Source organism: Peromyscus californicus, unplaced genomic scaffold, assembly GCF_007827085.1.
Source record: "Peromyscus californicus insignis strain IS unplaced genomic scaffold, ASM782708v3 Scaffold_2__1_contigs__length_46816999, whole genome shotgun sequence".
NCBI lineage: Eukaryota > Metazoa > Chordata > Mammalia > Rodentia > Cricetidae > Peromyscus > Peromyscus californicus.
This window is the reverse complement of record NW_026294540.1, coordinates 15537917-15556457: the sequence shown is the minus strand read 5'-3', so window position 1 is coordinate 15556457 and position 18541 is coordinate 15537917. Positions and strand designations below refer to the sequence as shown.

Here is an 18541-nt window from a genome sequence, read left to right as displayed (position 1 = left end):
ATCGATCGTGGCCCTGATCTCGCTTTAGCCCCTGGCCCAGCACATGCAGCCTCTAGTGGCCTATCCCTCCTCCTGGGTGGAAGCTGAGACCCTCTGCAGCAGGCCTGCTTTCCCCAGCCTCTGGGGTGAGCCTCCTAGTACAAGGTTGGTGCGGATTGTTGGTGATTTTCCTACCCAGCCCCAGGCTGAACCCGGGGACTCCATAGGAGGCCTGTGAGGCAGCCTTGCTGTGTCCTTTCTGCAGACGGGCCCCAAGGGCAGCGTCCCCCATCCCTTCCCCTCATCTCCGCCCTATTTGTTCCCCAGGCCAGGGATTCTTGGAGACAGCTGGGGAGGTGAAGTCCCCTCTGTGGGGCCTTGACCCTCTTTCATGCCTCTCCCCACCTCCCATCTGAAAAGCAGAGAGATGACCTGGGGGATGTAGTGGCTTTAGTGGTGGGGTGCTTGCCTGACATGCACGAGGGCCTGGGTTCCACCCCTAGTTGCTCAGAAACCAAAACGAATCATACTAAAAAAACCAGAGTGGTACTTGTTGGGAGTGAAGGTTTGCAAGGGCCCAGGGCCCATGTGGGTGACTGCTGATGGACAGGTGGATAGCAGATGGCGTCTCGGGTTGCCTGGGCCTCTGTGGGCTCCCGGCCTGGTTTGTCCTGGCCTGGCCTATGCTTGGCAGTGAGCCAGACTGCCTCTGACCACAGAGAGGCCCCTTCCCTGGGAAGGCGGTCGATGCGGCTTCTTCCTGGCCTCTGCCTCTAATTGCTCCCTCTGGTTCTGCCTTTTGTAGACTGCCCCGCCCCCCACCCCCCACCCTCTCGGTGAGAAGCTAAATGACTGTTCTGAGAAGCCGATTCCCAGGCCATGGGTGGAGGTGGAGGGCTGGTAACCTGGGTAGAGGCTCAGACACCAAGTCCTGAGGATCGAGGACTCCCCCCAATTCTTCCTGGCTTTGTGGTCCTGGGGATGGAGGTTTTCTCCATTCGTGAGATGGGGGCAGGATAGCTGGTACCCTCCTCCCAGGGTTGAGGAGACGCTCCAAAGGGCTGTTATGAAGCCCACGTGGTGGCTGTGGTTATGGTTCCTGTGGTGTGAGTCCCCCCTTGTCAGTAATTATACCCAGACTGAAGAGGCCTGATGTCTTGGGGGCCCAGGCAGATGCACTTGGAAGCCAGGGGTTCTTGTGACAGTGGGGTCTACTTTTCATTCCTCTCCTGACCTTGTGGTCCCCTTGGGTGCTGCCTGTGTCCCTGTCACCCAGCCCTGTCATGTGACACCCCCCCAACCCCCGCGCCCCCATCCCACGCCTCCCCTGTGCTGCTGGCCCTCTTGGCCTTGGTTTCACAGCCCCAGCCCTGCTCGTGGGAGGGCTGCAGGGGTGAGGCTGCTGCCATCCACCTCCTGCCGTGGCCGTGGCAGCCAAGCTGCTGGAACTGAGACCTTGGTGGCCTCTCTGTGATTGCTTCTCTACAGCTTCAAGGAGAGCCGCCGAGGGCGGGCATCTCAGCTGTCACTTGAGAAGGAAAATAAAATATCCCCGTGGCTTCTAAATGGAAGGGCGGTGGAGCGGCCTCCTTTGCTTGGCTGTCTCAGCTGCTGGCTCCCACAGTGACACAGGCCCCTTGGGGACAGAGTAGGCTTCCTGTTTACCTGGTGTGGAAAGATGTACCCAGCCGGGCTATCCTGGGAGGGTGGGGGATCCCCCAGGTCCCACAGAGCCTTGGGGCCCTGGCTGCCCCAGCCTTGAGCAGCTGGGTTGTGTTGTTCCAGGTCCTCAAACTACGGTTTATAGGATTGGCGCAGGGGTAGGATGGGGTGGGGTGTGTGCGTCCCCGTGCATGTTGAGGGCTGGGCCAGATCTGTGTCTATCTAGCTTAGGGCTTCTAGGACATTGCCTCTTGTGATGTTCCTGCAATTGGCTATAGAGCTTGGGGCGGGGGCGGGGGTGGGGGTGGTGATCTAGAGGAAGATGGGCTCCTGGTGAGAGATGTTTCTTCTCCAGGCACCTACTGGGGGACCGGATTGATGCTGAGGGTCCTGAGCAGGAGCTAGGTGCTGAATGCCGGAGCAGTGCTGGTCTGGGTTGGAGTGTGGCCTGCAGGGCCTCCAGGGTCTCTGCCCATCCACACTTATCCTCTTTTACCTGGGGACCAAGGTCATCTGTGGAAGGTATAACTGCTGGCCAGAAAGGCTGGGAAGGGATAGGGATTTGTGCCGAACGCCTCCTGGGATCATCACCAGTGGACAGTTTCTGTCATCTGTCCAGGGACACAGGAACTGGGAGGCATAGGCCTGGCATGGCTGGAGCCTTGAGGAGCACAGAGCTGGGCCTTGCTCCTGGGTCTCTGCCGCAGGCTCATGGCTTAGATCCAGACTGTTAGCTCTTCCTGTGGGAGTGAGTTAGATGGGGTCTGGGGAGGGGCACCGCCTCAATTTCTGAGGCTGCCCTGGGTGTGCAGGCTGGGCCTGTCACCCTATCTCTGTGACTCCTACAAGTTAGAGCAGGTCAGTGCCCCTTGTCCTGCAGCCATGCCCTTCCCAGGCTCCGAAGCAGTTCCTGCCCCCGGCTTTGCCCTCTGTCTCCTCCACAGCCAAGCTGGTCCTTGATCTTGGGTGCCTGACTGCAGCTCCACATGCCCCGCCCCCTGCGCCCTCCCCCATCCATCTATTGCAGGTTCATTGAGTGTCCCTGGAGCTGCTTTTCCTGGTACCCCCGTGGGGTGTGTGGGTGTGGGCAGGTGTGGCAACGTCATGTCTCTCTGTCCTCTCTGTTCTTGTCACCTCTCTCCCTGACCTGGAGCCGGGAGCTCAGCGGCCTGCCCTCCTGTGGCTTTGTTTCTGGGCTGGGCAAGGGAACAGTCAGGTGGCTTCCCTGAGGAGGACTTGGTGCCTGTCCTGTTCCTAGGAAGGCAGGGAAGGGGTGTGGGGCAGAGTTGGATATGCAGCTAATGGGCCTTGCTTTGAGGCCAGCTCTGCCGGAGGCCTGGGAGAGGTGCCTTGGGAAGTGCCCCCTCCCCCAGCTGCCTTGCTGGGAACTGACTTCTAAGCCCCAGGGGGAAGGAGGAGCCCTTGAAACTTCCTCCAGATGCAGGAGTAGCATGTTGGGTAGTAGCTGGGAAAGAGGGGCACCCCTCACTCAGTGTGTCTGCTAAGTGAGGGCTACTGGCGGAGTTGGGGGGGGGCTTGGGTGAGAGGAGTGGTGGATGTGCAGACATGGGTGTGGAAAGTCAGCTCGCCAAGCGTGCATGCACCGGGGATGGAGAGGAGGGTGCATGCGTGCTTGTGAGCAGAGTACACCTGTGAAGAGGGACAGGTGTGGCTGCAAGCCACACAGGCCAACAGTGGGTGTGATATTCCCGGACAGCAAAGGGAGGGAGTGAGAGAGAGCAATGGAGAGTGTTGGAGGCTTGCTGAGTGCTGATGAGCAGCCGGGAGCACTCCCGGTGGCAGGACAGTGCTCCCGGAGGCAGGAGGCGAGGCCACCTGTTAGAAGTATTGCACACAGGAACCCAGCTGCTGTCTGGGTTATATGTATACGTTCCTATACACATGTATGTGCCTGTTTTTTGGTTTGTTTTGTTTTTGTTTGTTTGTTTTTTTTGGACGGGATTTCTCTTTATAGCCCTGGCTGTCCTGGAACTTTGTAGACCAGCCTGGCCTCGAACTCCGAGGTTGGCTTGCCTCAGCTTCCTGAGTGCTCGGATTAAAGACGTGTGCCACCACCACGTGGTGTATGAGTCTGCTGTTGTTTGACCTCTGTTGCTGTGATAAAGCACGTCGCCAAAAGCAACTTGGGAGGAAAGGGTTTATTTCTACTTACGCGTTCCAGGTCACGGCCCTGTCGGTGAAGGAAGTCAGGGTGGGAACTTAGGCAGGAACTGAAGCAAAAACCATGAGAAACGCTTCTTACTGGCTCACTCTGGCTCATGTGCAGCTAACTTATATAGTCCAGGCTCAACTGCCTAGGGATGGTGCCACCCACAGTGCGCTGGTGCCACCCACATCAGCCATCAGTCCGCACAGTCTCACAGACGTGGCCACAGGCCCATCTGATAGAAGCCATTCTTCACTTGAGGTTCCTTCTTGTAGGTGACTCCAGGTTGTGTCAAGTTGACAATAAAAAGTAGGACAAGGCCTGTGTCTGAGCTGCGCCCATCCATCCTGGGCCCAGGCTCGGATGTAGCTAGGGGAGTGGGCTCCAGGCTCCGGCCTCCAACCTCAGCCTCATGCCTGAGAAGCTGGGACAGCCACCTCAGGTAACTGTCAGAACTAAATGCGGGGCTGGTGATCCCGGGCCGTCATTTTATCCCCACCTGGAGCTGTCCACAGGCCTTGGTGCATCCCTCTGCAGGCAGAGTGCTTCTAGTCCTTGGTCGGCTTTTGTGGCGTCCATATGGAATGACCTCCGTCTGTCCGTGCTGCCCTCCCTGATCACCCACCCCGTTGTCTGCTGTGTGACATGGCCTGGTTTGCCGCCTCACCGCGCGTGTTCCCAGCGCCTCCACTCTGTTCTCCAAAGCAGCATGGGACCTTGTTCCTCCTCAGCCAAGACCTGACTGAAGGCCTTGTCGATCAGGCTGCACCCTGCCTGCTGTCCCTCTGTGGGCGGCCATGCCTGCCCTGTCCAGTGCCTTGCCTGGGACCCTGGCTCTCGCTGTGTCTCCTGTCTGTGTTGTTGACAGTCCCTGCCAGTGTGACAGTCAACCTCTCTCAGCAGTCCTGCTGGGCTCCCTAAATGGGGAATACCTCCCTTGGACCCAAATCTGTTCTTCGCTACTGGCCCGCACTGATCCTGTGATCGCCAAACACTCCAGACACTGTATTGAAGGGGTCGCAGGCAGCGAGGACCTGGAGGGGATGACCCCATTTCCCAGCTGACCTCCCAGGGTAGGGACCAGTCTTCCTACTGCTAGGGAGGGAGGATGCCCGCCTTCCAGGCCTGGCGCTGCCCAGCCCATTACAGACAGGCTGCAGGTGGCTGGCTGCTGAAGCTTCCGGGAGCTATGCCCGTCCTCCCCATTCCAGCTTCCCACAGGGCCTGTCTCTGGAGTTGCTGCAGATGGCAGGACCCGGTGCCAAGCCCCGGGGCATCACAGCAAACAAAGGCTTAAAGAGGACACAGAGCAGAAAGAAGCCACAGGATGGTCCCCTGTGAGTCGCCTGCAGCTGCCCCTTCAAGCCTGGAGTTTAAGGGGCCTGCCAGGGCAGGCAGTGTGGGAGTGCAGGCCCTGGAGCTGGGCTGCTAGCCCTGGATTGAGAGTTGGCAGTGCCAGCCAGCAGTCACAGGAGTGTGCTGTGTGCACACCCTGACTCCTTACACACTCACTTCCAGCATGCCTGTGAGGTTGATGTTTCTACTACTGTGAACATTTCAGAGATGCACATTAAGAGAGAGAGGCTACTGGCTTCCAGGCTGCACAGCTGGGACCTGAGGTGCTCGCTCCAGAGCCTGAGCACGCTGCACTTCCTCCTTCTTCATTGGCCTCTTATCTTTGGCCAGGGACAGGGATTCCCAGACTCTACTAGAGGCCGAGATGTTGTACACTGGGAGGGATCTTGGACATGACTTTGCGGGGCCAGCTTGTTTCTGAGGGAGGACTGAGGTCGGGATGCCAGACCTGCCTAGGGTCACAGCTGTCAGTGGTGTTTGGGACTGCGTGGTGTGCTACCCACTGCGCTTCCACCCTCCTCATCCTTTTACCACACAGTAAAGAGTTCGTGACTGTTGAGAGACCATTCAGGGTTGTAACTGTAGTGTTTCCGGAACGCTGAGGCAGGAGGATTGTGAGCTTCAGGCCAGTCTGTGTTACATAGTATCTGTTTGGAAAACTAAAAAGCATGAGCCTGTGGGTGCAGGTCCAAGTGTGATTATGTAGGTGTCTCTGATGCTGCCTACAGGTTAGCCCAGCTTCTGTGGGGAATCATCGTTGTTTTTTTGTTTTTGTTTGTTTGTTTTTTTTTGATGTCACAGGGCAAACGCCTGCTTGGCTGTGTATAGATTCCTCCATGTTGGTGGCCTCAGCGCCTGTGAGTTCCAGCTGCTCCCCATTCTGGTCAAACACTCGACGTTGTCTAATTTCAGCCAACCTGGCAGGCAATCCTGGTGCCTCCAGACTTAACCTGCATCCTGGGAGTTTTGCCCTGTGCCATTGGCCATTGTCCCCTTTTGGGCGTTTTGGAGCCAGGTCCTCTGCTGCCTCAGTCTTTATATGGTGACTTGTTCAAGGATTTTTGTTTGTTTTGACTTGGTGACACTGGGGATTGAACCTAAAGGTCTCATGCATGCTACCACCCAGCCACCCTCCCAAAAATAAAAAAGCCCTCTTTTTACATTTTATTTTTTAGACAGGATCTCACTAAGTTGCTCAGACTGACTTTGAACTCAATCTGTAGCTTGTGGCCCTTGAACTCATGACCTTCCTGCCTCAGCCTCCTGTGTACCTGTGACCAGGTGCTGCTTGGTTAGGGTTTGTGAGTGTGGATGGTAAATGTACCTGCCAGCTTACTTGCTGCTTCTTGGGGTTCTGGGGGAGTTGCTGGGGCAGGGTCATGGCCATGATGGTCTTGCAAAGGGGCCCCCCCTCTCGGGGTGTGGGCTTCTTGGAACCAAAGGGTCGGGGTGCAGGGGTTGTAGGAGTGAGATTTGGGTTGTCTGAGCCTCAGTTTCCTTCTCTGTGTGTTAAGATGCCTCCCTCATAGGGTCACTGGGAAGTCCCTATCCACATGGGATCTGTGATGTTTAGTAACAAGACCCCCATTTTCTCCCACAGCTCGCCTGAGTCTTTGACGACGCAGCCTCCTGGTGGAAGTTTCTGGTAGGTTTATCTTTATTTCCACTTGCTGCCTAGGGTATGTGGGGATCCATTCTGCCTGGCTCTTCTGGTGAAAGCTGGTCTGGAGTGTTTTGGAGCCAGGGTCTGTCTGTCTAGCAGATGGGAGAGGCGTGGAATGGGGCTTGGTACCTCAGGGTTGTCTAGGCAGAGCAGGAAGCCGCTGGGTACTGTGAACCCCCTACCCTTCCCATTGGCCGCTGTTGGGAGAGTTTGTTCTTTATCCATTGATAAATTACTGTTTGTTATTTCCTTTCTTTTGTGGTGCTGGGGATGGAACCCATGCTAGGCAAGCACTAACCATAGAGCTATGTCCCCAGCTCTCTTTTCAGACAAGGTCTCACTAAATAGTCCTGGTTTGCCTTAACCTCACTTCATAGCCCCGGCAGATTTTGAGCTTGAGATCCCCCTGCCTCTGGGATGACGGGCCTGGCTCCTTGAACTGTTACTTCTTTCTGAAGCACCTACTGTGTGTCAGTCACGCAGTGGGTGATGGGGACAGCTGACAAGCTGGACAAAGGTCCTGTCCTCCGCACACAGCCAGCAGTCAGCAAGCCTGACGTGAGGTGCCGTTGGGTGAAAAATGATCCCAGGCAAGAAGGGTTAGGGGTGCATGTGTGAGATGGGGTACAGTTTCGTATGAGGTCTCCAGAAAACGGCACTTGAGGCTGGAGAGATGGCTCAGTGGTTGAGAGTACTAGTATTAGGCATTCTTCTAGAGGACCTGGCCAAGTTTGTTTCTCAGACCCATGTGGTAGTTCACACCATGTCTAACTCCATTTCCAGGGGATCTGACTCCCTCTCCTGGCCTCCGCACACACCAGCCACACATGTGGTACACAGACATACTGGCAGGCAAGCACCCATACGCGTAAAATAAAGAAGATGGCGTTGGAGGCCTGAGAAAGGGGAAGGGAGGTGTCTGGGGGCAGACAACCTGTGCAGAGGTCCTGGTACAGTCTGCGCAGGGCTGCCTGGTTGACAGGACTCTGGCTCACTTGTGGGGTGTTTGGCTGGGATGCCTCTCATTGTCTTGAGCCTTTGAGGCGCTCCAGTAGTCAGGAGGGGAAGGAGCGCCCCCTCCCCCGTGAGTCCGCTCCTCTTTCAGGCTGACATTGAACTTGTTATGCAGCCTTGAGCATCTGATTCTTTGATTCCCCTGGCCCTGTCCTGCAGTTAGATGTGTGTGCCACCTTGCCTGGTTTGTAGGGTGCTGAGGCTCAAACACTGCGTGCCAGACAAGCGCTTACCAACTGAGCCACTTAGGCAGCCATAGGCTGTGGTTTCATCCGAGGCAGGAAAGGGTGGGCATGAGTCTGTGGGGGTGGGGCTGTCCACTCGGTCTTTGAGAGTGGAAGGAACAGCCTGGTTGTGTCCCCCCCCCCCCCGCTCTCCATCCATCCGCATCTCGCCTAATGGGGAGCCACCTCAGCCTGACTTATCTGCCTGTCACGCCAGTGGCCCACCCGAGGACGATAAAAGGGCTTTTTGTCTGCAAGCACTTAGCTTCCTCCACTGGGGTGATCCATCATGCCTGTGGGAGGAGGGGAGCAGACAGAGGGGGAGGGCGGGGAGCCAGGGACCCAGGCGGCTCCTCAGCCAAGACAAGGCTGTCTGGGAGCTGCAGGAACGGGCTAGGAATGTCCTGAACCCCATCCCCAGTGGGCAGAGGGCCATGAGGCCTTTTGGAGACCCTTGTGCCTTGGGGTGATCTGTTGAGGGAGAGGGGACAGGGTTCTGGGTGATAAGCTGGCCACCTGCACACATCCTCAGGTCCCTGCTGAATACTTCGTGGAATGACCTTATTTAATCCCCGGAGTACTTGAAAAGTGCCCTGTCACTGTCCCCACGTTGGCTGGGAGGTGAAGTCCCTACATTGCTCTGCACTGCTGAGGACCTTGGCATTCTGTGGTGGGCCTGGCCCTGCTGCTGTGACCTTGCCATGGGAAGTGGGGGCTCTGGGGCTTTCTAGAGGAGTGCCATTGGAGTTTTGGAATCAATCGGGTGGAGATGGGGTTTATCTGAGCCTTGGCTGAGAGGTACGCCGGCAGACCTAGAGGGAGGCTGGTATTGGGGGAAGGTTTTGGGGGGCTAGGACACTCAGGAGTACAGTCAGGGCAGGCAGAGTGGACAAATTCTGGGAGTACAGTCAATGGGCTCACACTTTGGGTTGTATATCCCGTGTGGACAGTGGGTCTGGTTTTGTCCTCAAGCCCTGGCTGTGGATATCGTGGGCCAAGGAGCACAGGCCTCCCCCTCCCTTCCCTATGGGGTCAGCATCCTCCATCCTCTGGCTCCTTCCCAGCTCAGGGTGCTGAACCCTGGCCAGGCTCCTGCCTTCCTTTCTACCCTCCCCTCTTTTCCCCTCCTTCCCCCAGGGCCACCCTCAAATGACAGCAATTAATGGTGCCTGTGATGGCGGGGTCTGACAGCTGAGCCGCCTGCCTGCAGCTGCCCTGCTAATCGGGCCCGGGGGACCCCCCCCCCTCTTGCTTGTTCTATGCGTGCCCTCCCCTTGGCTCACGGGGTCGTGGGGGCCAGCCCCATAGGCCTGCGGGAGGCCTGTGGGTGGGAGGCAGCAGAATCGCCCCAGCCCTGAAGCCTCTCCCTGTCTACCCTGTCTGTGGCTGTCCTTTCCTGTCATCAGGGAGGCTTTCTGTGCTCCAGTGAGTGTGACTGTGGCAGTGGCCACCCCAGTGGCCCACCTCTCCTCGTGTGTCCTATTCCAGGACTGATGCTGGCTTGAAGTGACCCTGGGGTGACCAGGGAGCCTTTCTCACAGGCCTCTATGCTTCCTGGCTCCTGAGAGGAGAGGGAAGAGGAGAGGGCTCCGATGGAACCAGACCCTGGTCCTGCCCTGGACAGCCACCATCAGATCCCTGGCCTGATCCTGGGGGACCTGGAGGCATTTACTGAACTGAGCCCTGCCTGTTGCCTATGCCAGGGTTAGAAGAATCCCAGCATGTCCTGCCCACACTGAGCTTTGCGGGGCCATCATTTTACAGCGGCAATGATAAGGCCCCTGCTGTATACCAGGGCCTGTAGCCCGTGGTTTCCCCGTGCTTCGTGTTAGGGCTTAAAAACCAATTTTGACGGTGTGTGTGTGTGTGTGTGTGTGTGTGTGTGTGTGTGTGTGTGTGCGCGCGCGCTTGCGCGTGCACAGCACACATGGCCATTGTCTTACAAAGGGAGGTCAGCGGACAGCTTGTGAGAGTCAGTTCTCTTCCCACCATATGGGCCCCAGGATCGAACTCAGGTGGTCAGGCTTGGCCACAGGCTCCTTTCCTCTCTGAGCCATTTTGCCTGCTCCGTTTTCTGGTTTTGTAGAACCTTGCTCTTGTGAATGGAGAAAGTGAGGGATGGAAACTTAAGTGATTTGATAGAAATGACTGAGCAAGAGAGGCACAAACGTGACCAGTCCTACCCAGTGCTCTTAGGTCAGGACAGCCAGAGCCCTGACATGAAGTGGGGAAGTGGCCCCTGGGTCCTGGCCGAGCATCACAGTTTGTCTGTTAACACTTGCAAAGTGAGCCTTGGCCGATGTCACTGGCTTGCTGGAGATTCGGCCGCCTTGAGGGATGAGGGTTTTTACCCCATTGTTATATGCACACATGTTTGTGCGTGGGCATGTGTGTCAATACGCGTGTTGCACATAGTGTGCACCTTCTTGTGCCTGGCTTCTTTGTTCTTGTGCCTGGCTTCGTTCTTTCCACATGGTGGTTTGGGATTTCCCATTTCTCACGCCCCTGGCTCACCATTCCATCCTGCCGAGGATGGGTCCATCCTGTGATGTTCGGTGGCTTGCTGATCTGGTCCTCCCTAGCTGTGGCTCCTGAGGAAGGCTCCCCTGGACCATTCCTGCTCGAGTCTCTGTGAACACGTTTCTCCTGGACACATAGGCGTGGGTTGCTATGTGCGTGGTGAGTGTGGGGAAGCCGCCGCGCTGTTGACTGAAGTGCTCTGTCACTTGGCGTTCCCACCAGCAGGGTGTGGGGACAGCGGTTGCTCTGCTTCCTCGCCCGCACTTGATACTATCGGTCTGCTCCATTGGCTGCCTGAGTGAGTTCTGTCGCATTTTTGATTACACTTCAACATTGGCCGCGTTTTGATTCTGTGTCTGGCCACCTGGTGGATGGTAGAAAGCTTGGATGAGCGAGACGATCACACACCTGCCAGGACTGGCTGTCTTTTCTCTGTAGTCCCAGGCGATGACTTACTTTTTCTTGTCTTACTGTGTGGGCCAGGACCACGGTGCGTTGTTGGGTAGAGGCATCCGTCTGGGCTTTTAGGGATACCAAGCGGAGGGTGGTCTGGACTTTCTCAGTTAGTGGAGGAGGCAACTGAGGTGCATGTGGTTTCTCCGCATGTGGCGGTTTCTCCACATGAGGACAATTGGCACTCAGGACTCCAGCTTGCGCACTTTCTCCTCTGTGTCAGGAAGTTCCAGCTCCACAAGTTACATGGATGCGTTCGCTAGTCTAGAGAGGGTCGTGCCAAGAACTGATGGTCAGGCGGGGCCAGAACTCAGCCTTCTGTCCAGGGTTTCCTGTGCTCCAGAGCCAAGGGTGTGGAGGAGAGCCCGGGCTTCCCGGGTTAAGCCCTGTCCCTTGGCACCCTGTACTGTGAAGTGAACGTCAGCCTGTGGTCTGCCAAGGGTCCGCTCTGATCTAGCCTGCCGTCTGGAGCAAAATCACACACACAGTTCCGGGGAGCTGTTGTGGGGAGAGGCAGGGGCCGGACGCTCAGAAACCCAGGAATAGGGGTGGCGGCAGGGGAGGGGCTCCTGTTCTTCCCACCCCCCCTTCCTTGCCTGAGGGGGTGTCAGCTAAGACGACTTTTCGGGGGAAGAAGGCCCGTAAATCAAATAAGCAATCCCGTAAATAAATAAGTAATGAAGTTAGTGGGGTGCCTAATTACATCAGAGTCGTAATTACGGATGGATGCCTGCCCGATAATTGTACTTGTTTTTAATCTTCGGCTCCGACATGTGTCTCCTCCATCTAACAGTGGTCGTTGGCCCCAGCTGGCGACAAGAGAGGTGCTGTTTGGGGGCCCTTGAGGGCCTGGTGGGTGGGGTCCCTCCAGGGCTGTGTGCCGGCTCAGCCTTGGCTCTATCCCTGCAGTAGGATTTGTAAGCTGACTCCAGATCTGAAGTCACTGTGAGTGGTGACAGTGACTGGGGTGATAGCAGCAGGGTTTATAATAGCACCCACAGTGCACTTGATGATGGTTTATTTAACCTCCAAACCCTCCTGAGTACTATCATCATCCCCTCTTTATGCACGAGGCGACCCAAGCACAGAGCGGTTTAGTATCTCGCCTGAAGTCACACAGCTCTCAGACCTGGGTCCTTCCTGCCTCAGCCCCCAGGTTACCCTGCGTGTGGCATCTTGGGTACTTGTCCTGTTCTGGGCGCTGTGTTGAGCAGGAGTGGGAGCAGTCTTATTATCCCGCATGATGGCCTTGACTCCACAGTGGAGTTGTTCTGAGCTCTAGATGACCTTGCATTTCACTACAGACAAAGCCAGCTTTGTGTCCCCAACCTCTGATGGTCATCATTGGGCCCATTCCACAGAGACGGAGGCTGGGGGCGGGGAACCAGTGTGGGCTCCCACCCCTGGCAGGAGGTAGGGCCAGGGCTCTGGGATTCTGATCACCTTCAACTTCCTGGTATAGGAGCAGACCTGGGGGGGGCGGGGCACAACATTCAGAGTGGCTCAGAGGCCACTTGGCCACGTAGGTTTGAGCACCTTAGAGCTGAAGTCTGGTTTTGCCACTTGCTTTCCCTTAGTTGAGGAACTCATTTGCACTTGAGCGTGTGGAATGTTCTAGACACTTGTGAATCAGCGTGTTAGATGAGTAGGCACTGTGAGTGCCCTGAGGGAGAGCAGATTTGCAAGTAAGTGCCACTGAGGCTGATGAGGGCCAGAAGGTGCGGTTCATCCATGTGAGGTGAGGCCTGAACCCAAGTGGTTAGGGGTCCTGAGGTCAGGTGCAATCGCACTGAGGTTGCATTAGACCCTAGAGAGAACTAGCTGACAGGTGCTCAGAGTGGAAAGCCCGGAAGAGGTTGTGTTCAGCCACAGCTGGATCCAGGAGTATAGACAACACCGTGAGAGAGCTGCCATTGTCCCAGCTCTTTCATTCTGTGGTGCCTGTTCCCAGGGGAAGGAGAGGCCCCTGGAAGAACCCGAGAGGCTGCCCGTCTCTTGCCTGTTTTGTCCCCAGTGACTCCTTTAACACCTTCCTTCGCCAGCAGGGGGAGGTGACCAAAGGGTGGAGGTGGTGTGATCAGGGGTGTCCCAGACTCAGGAAGGGGGTGAGCCCAGACAGAAGGGGGTGGGGCCGAGCACCATGTCAGACACTTTGAGCAAAGAAAGCCGGACAGTGGCATTTGTGAGAAGGCCAGAGCTGTCCTTTTGGAGTAACTAGCTGTCACTGTTTTTTTTTTTTTTTTTTTTAAATGACTTGTGACTTTTATCTCAGAGTGCCCCCCCTCCCCTTGTGATCTGAACAAATGTCTTATGGGATGTTCCAGAAAGTTCCAAGTCTGGGGAAGTCATGTCTGACACTTCTGCAGATGCTGTTTTGAGACAGTCGGAGCCCAGGGCTGCGGCATTTCTTTCCAGAATGATCCTTCGGGAGCACCAAAGTGACTAGACTTGCTGTTTACACCAGGAGCAGGTTCTTCTTTTGCCCACTGCCTGTCTTCCTCTGTGACATGGGGATAGCTGTGCCTTTAGGGAGATGGTGAGGTGTCATAGAGCTTGTGTAGACTGTAGTCTGGTGCCTGGCATTTTGGGGGTGTGGTGGACTTGCCTGGTCAAGTCTTTGCCTCATTTCTGTCACTTCTGCCCAGGTGCGGGTTTTCAGAGTCCCGGGCAGTAGCTCCTGCTGGAGGAGGCCTAGGTGGCCGGGAACTCCATTGGAGGGGGTGGCCCCTTTGGGCATAGGGTGGTGCACCACAGCCTTGGTCCTGCTGTGCCATGGCCAGTGGGCCAAGGGTTATTCTAGTGCAGTGTGAGAAGTCTCCTGTGCCTGAAACTTGCCTGGAACTTACTCTGTAGTTCAGATGGACTGAACTGAAAGCAGTCCTCCTGCCTCAGCCTCCCAAATGCTGAGATTGTGGTTGCCAACATATCTGGTGAGAGTAACCTTTAATTTTTTTTTTTTAAATTTTCTTTGAGATACAGTCTGATTCTGTATCTGGGATGCCCTTAAACTCAACTCAATAGCCTCATAGTTGTGGAATCCTCCTGCCTCAGCCTCTGCTGCTTTAGCTAGGATTACAGCATGTACCACCACACCTAGTGAAATGAACCCCAACCCCCCCAACCCCCAAACCCCCCCCCCCCCGTGCACTTTTCTTCCAAGACAGGGTTTCTCTGTGTAGCCCTGGCTGTCCTAGAACTCGCTCTGTAGACCAGGCTGGCCTCGAACTCTGAGATCTGCCCACCTCTGCCTCCCGAGTGCTGGGATTAAGGGCTTGCACCACCACTGCCTGGCTTGAGAGGAATCATTTTCAGTGGGTGATCAGTGTGTCAGTTCTAACCCCCCCGGAATTGTACTGTGGCCACCTCTGTCTAGTTACGAACTGTTCTGTCATCCCAGAGGGAAACCTTGTGCCCTCTAGGGCCCCTTGCCCTTGCCTTCAACCCCGGGCTATGTGACTAGCCTGTCCTTGGATAGCCTCTCAGATGGGACCTTGTGTGTTCTATTTTCTGGCATTGGGTCACTCTTCTCTGAGGTCCCTACATGCTACACTGTGTCAAGTCTTCAATTCCTTTCCACATCAATTCCTTTCCACTACATGGTTACGCTCCATTGTGTGGAGATGTAGCCATAGAGTAGTGTCTTTGCAGATGGGGAAACTGAGGCCAGCATGGCCATTGTGCCCTGGGACCCAGGCTTGGGGAGAGGAGGCGGAGAAGGGGGCAACAACAATTTCTAGCTTTCTCCTGTTTATTGCCCCTGCCTCACTTCCTGCCTGGCCAGGAAGCCGCTTGCTTGGGATTTGGGTGGGTGGGGTAAGCTGTATGTTGAGCTGGACGTGGTCCTCTGAAGTTCTAGATGTCACCACTGTTGCTCTTGGCTTGACCCTATCACAAGCCACAGGCAGTCGCCCTGTCGGGCCACGGAGCCCACGTGTCCAGTCTCCTCTTTGGTTCCTGTTGACTGGACTTCGGCCACCGTCACCAGCTTTCCCACCAGTTGGAGCGGCACTCAGCAGCCAGGTTGCTGCGAATGGCGTGTTGTAGATGTCGGCTGGTGGTGCTGCCGGCCCAGGATGGTGGCGCCTTTGCCCAGCAGACGGCACACCGCTTCACTGTGACCCTGAGCTTGGTTCTGGCAATTAATGCTGTCTGCAAGGCTCTGCATGTAGTTGCTTCTGATTTTTGATGGTATATTATCATTAAGTCACTTAACAAACACTGAGCTGCCTGATATCTTTTTTGATTTTTTTGAGACAGGGTGTCTCTGTAGTTTTGGTGCCTGTCCTGGATCTTGCTCTGTCGACCAGGCTGGCCTTGAACTCACAGAGATCTGCCTGCCTCTGCCTCCCGAGTGCTGGGGTTAAGGGCGTGCGCCACCACCGCCCGGCTGCTGCCTGATATCTTACGAGAAGATGGAGCAATGGGCATGACCCCCGGAAGGGGCATGGCCAGGCTGTGAGCCTGCCCTCACTGTGATCTGGCCCAGTGGGGTTTGAAAGCGTACTTGTGGGTTTCAGGGAGGTCTTTGTGGAAGGCAGGGTTCTCCTGCAGCCTCTGCTGGAACAGACGCAGGGCAGAAAATGGGGACACCTGTGGCCCAGCTGCTTGCCTACACAGCTTCCTGGTGGCAGTTGGATGGCATGGCTGTGGCCTAGTTCAGTCTCCTAGTGTCCCAGTGAGAGCCAGGGACAGAAAGACCGTGGTTTGAATTCTGGTCAAAAAGATGGCCTTTAGTTGTCTCATTGTTTAGTGCCTCAGTTTCCCCTACCTGTAGAAGATGGCTGCAGGGTGGGCACCCCACCTTTGCTGGGGGAGGGGTCTACAGAAGGCTCTGAATGTCCTCTTTGGGACTGACATCACAAGCTAGCGGGAGGGATGGCAGTCTTTTGGTCTGCAAGGACCTGGATGTTTCCTCGCTGGTCTCCCTGAAGCTGTGGGTCTCTTCATAACCTCAGTGGTCATAAGCTTTTGCACTGTGTTAATCTGTTCTAGTCTTGAAGTTGACTGGAGGCTTCTTGCCGACTGTGGCACTGTGGGTACCCGCCAAGACCCTGGTCCCAAGGTAGTCTCTGTCTGGGACTACTTTCTTTGGGTCATGTAACTTCCTCCTGGACTCACAGTGTGCCCACTTTCTGTCATGCTGTGGTGATGGCTGTGTCCTGGGCTCCAACTGGGCTCCCTGCTTGGTGTGGTCGTGTTTGAACTGTTTGGGCACAGCATTGCCGGTCATCTTGAGCGGCTCCTGAGATGGGTGATGGCGGGAGTGTGGCTACAGCTGACGCACACCTGCTGGAGGCCTCGTCCCCCCCCCCCCCCCCCTTGGCTACTCCCTGGCCTCATCTTTTCATCTTTCAGACCTTCCTTGTTCCCATTCTGGCTCCACATTTGGCCCAGCTACAGGCTGTCTGCATGGCCCGGGCATCTTGCGTGGTGCCTTTGGGGCACACATTGTTGGCCTGACTCCTGGGTGTTGGGACCAGGGGAGGGAAGTAGAAGCCATTCGAGACCCTGAGACTTTCCCTAACACAATGGTTCACAACCTGGTCCTTCCGAAGGGGGCGCCTAAGACCATTGGAAAAACATTAAGATTAATAACAGTAGCAAAGTCACAGTTACGAAGTAGCAACGAAAATAATCTTATGTTGGGGGTCACCACAACATGAAGAACTGTATTAAAGGGTCCCAGCGTTAGGAAGGTTGAGGACCACTGCTCTAACCCCCTAGTGCTGCTGCCCAGAGCCGCACAGCTGCAGAGCTAGCCTGCCCTGAGAAGATGCACAGCCCACACCCAGAAGAGGTCGGGCTTGAGGTGAGTCACCCAGCAAGTCACGGCCAGTGCTGACGCCTGCCCGAGCATCCGGCCATCTCCTTTGGCCTCTGTGTACGTTTGGCTCTGCCTTTTTCTGGGCCTGTCACCAAGATGACCCAGGCCCCGAGCCTCAGACCCTGTTTCCTTTAGTTGAGATCGGAAGGACGGGAGCACTTTCCTCTGGCCATCTGGCCCTGCAGGACTAGAGGATGTCAGGGCCGGCTGGGAGGAAATGGTTAAAGGGGGGGACGTGGCTGGCGCTGGTCCCCCTGCCAGCAGTAAGGAGGGAGAGGGCTTCTCGAAAGCTATAAAAAGGCCTCGCAGTGTTGAGCCCCAGTGGCTGGAAGCCCGCCAGGGTTACCATGGCGATGAGGAATTAGTCCCGACTGCCAAGGCTGCTAGCAGCTCGGTACTTTTGGCTCTGGAACAAGAGTGGACTTATGTAATTCCGTGTTTATAGGCCTGGGTGGCGGACGCAGAGCCGGGCCTGTGTCTTGGTGGCGGCCCACAGTGGGTCACACCACTCCACAGGGTATCCCTGACACGCCTGCTGTGCCCTGATTTTTTTTTTTGGGGGGGGCATTAGGACAGAAGTCTAGGGGCTTGGCAAGCTGCTGGTCCTTACCAGGGCCTCCCCAGCCGGAGTGGGAGCCCAAGTCTCGCGGGAAGGGGTGCGGCCACCGTGTGTGGCCGCCCCTTGCCCGCTTGGTCTGGAGGGAGGATGGCCCTGTCGCTGGCAAAGAGCTGGCCCCTAGACACCCATGGGTACAGGACATGCTGACCGGGACTGGCACGCCGCCGGCCTTTCCTTGCCGCATGGGAGAGTTCCTGCAAGTTGTGCGGCGCCTACTCAGACTGTCGCTGGCCATACACGGGTAAGAGAAGGTGCCCGCATCCTTAGACCTAGGGATGGTACCACAGATCAGAGGGCTGCGATTTGCAGTATGTGGGCAAGGGGTACTGCCCTGGGACCCCTGGAGTTGCCTGCAAAGTACCCCAGTCCTGTTTGGGATGTGGTGGCACCGCTTCCTCTGGGCCCGTCAGCCAGCTGGGAGCACGAGGAGGCCCCTGGCGGGTGGACATGTGTCTCTGGGCCCTGTCCGTGGGACAGTAGGTTATCTTATCAGGAGAAGTTGTGGATGTCCGGAAGAGGCACTGGGTGCTGGCTGGTGGCTCTGGGAGGGGATGTGCGGTGCAGGCAGTGTGCCTCCTTCCGGAGCCTGCCTTGAGCACGCCCACCCAGCGGGATGGCGGGACAGTGCAGGTTGGGATGTGGGGCAAGGGTGTTCTTGCTGACCGTGGACTGCATGGGACCAGGGCCTGGGGACCTGGGGGCTTGGGCTAGGGGGAGCCAGGTGCAGGCTGCATGGGCCCAGCCTGCCTCCCCACTGAAGTGGAGTTTGGCTCAGCGCCCTGTCTGGTTTGAAATGAGGGCCAGCGGCCCAGGCTTGCCCAGGGCCTTGGCAGCAAGAGAGGAGTAAACATTGGAAAGTTGGAAAGGTTTCCTGAGCTCACAGCAGCCTGCGGCAGCAAGCCCAGGGCGGGGGAGAGACTTCTCCAGGCCTTGGTACTAGGGCTGATGGGGGCAGCATCCCGGGACCCCCGGGCTCAGACTGGTGTGGGGGCTCCAGAAGGTATGGCTCATTTGCCTCAGACCCTGGTTGTCATTCAATCCCTTCTATTGTGTGGCCTTC

General features: G+C 56.5%; 1 protein-coding gene across 1 annotated transcript in view; it reads left to right on the top strand.

Moving 5' to 3' along the window:
- The window catches only part of Ncor2 (nuclear receptor corepressor 2), a 164958-nt gene that overhangs the window by 11765 nt on the left and 134652 nt on the right, over positions 1-18541 (top strand). The window contains 1 exon segment of the mRNA XM_052755477.1: positions 6765-6809. The gene's annotated coding sequence lies outside the window, so the exon portion shown is untranslated.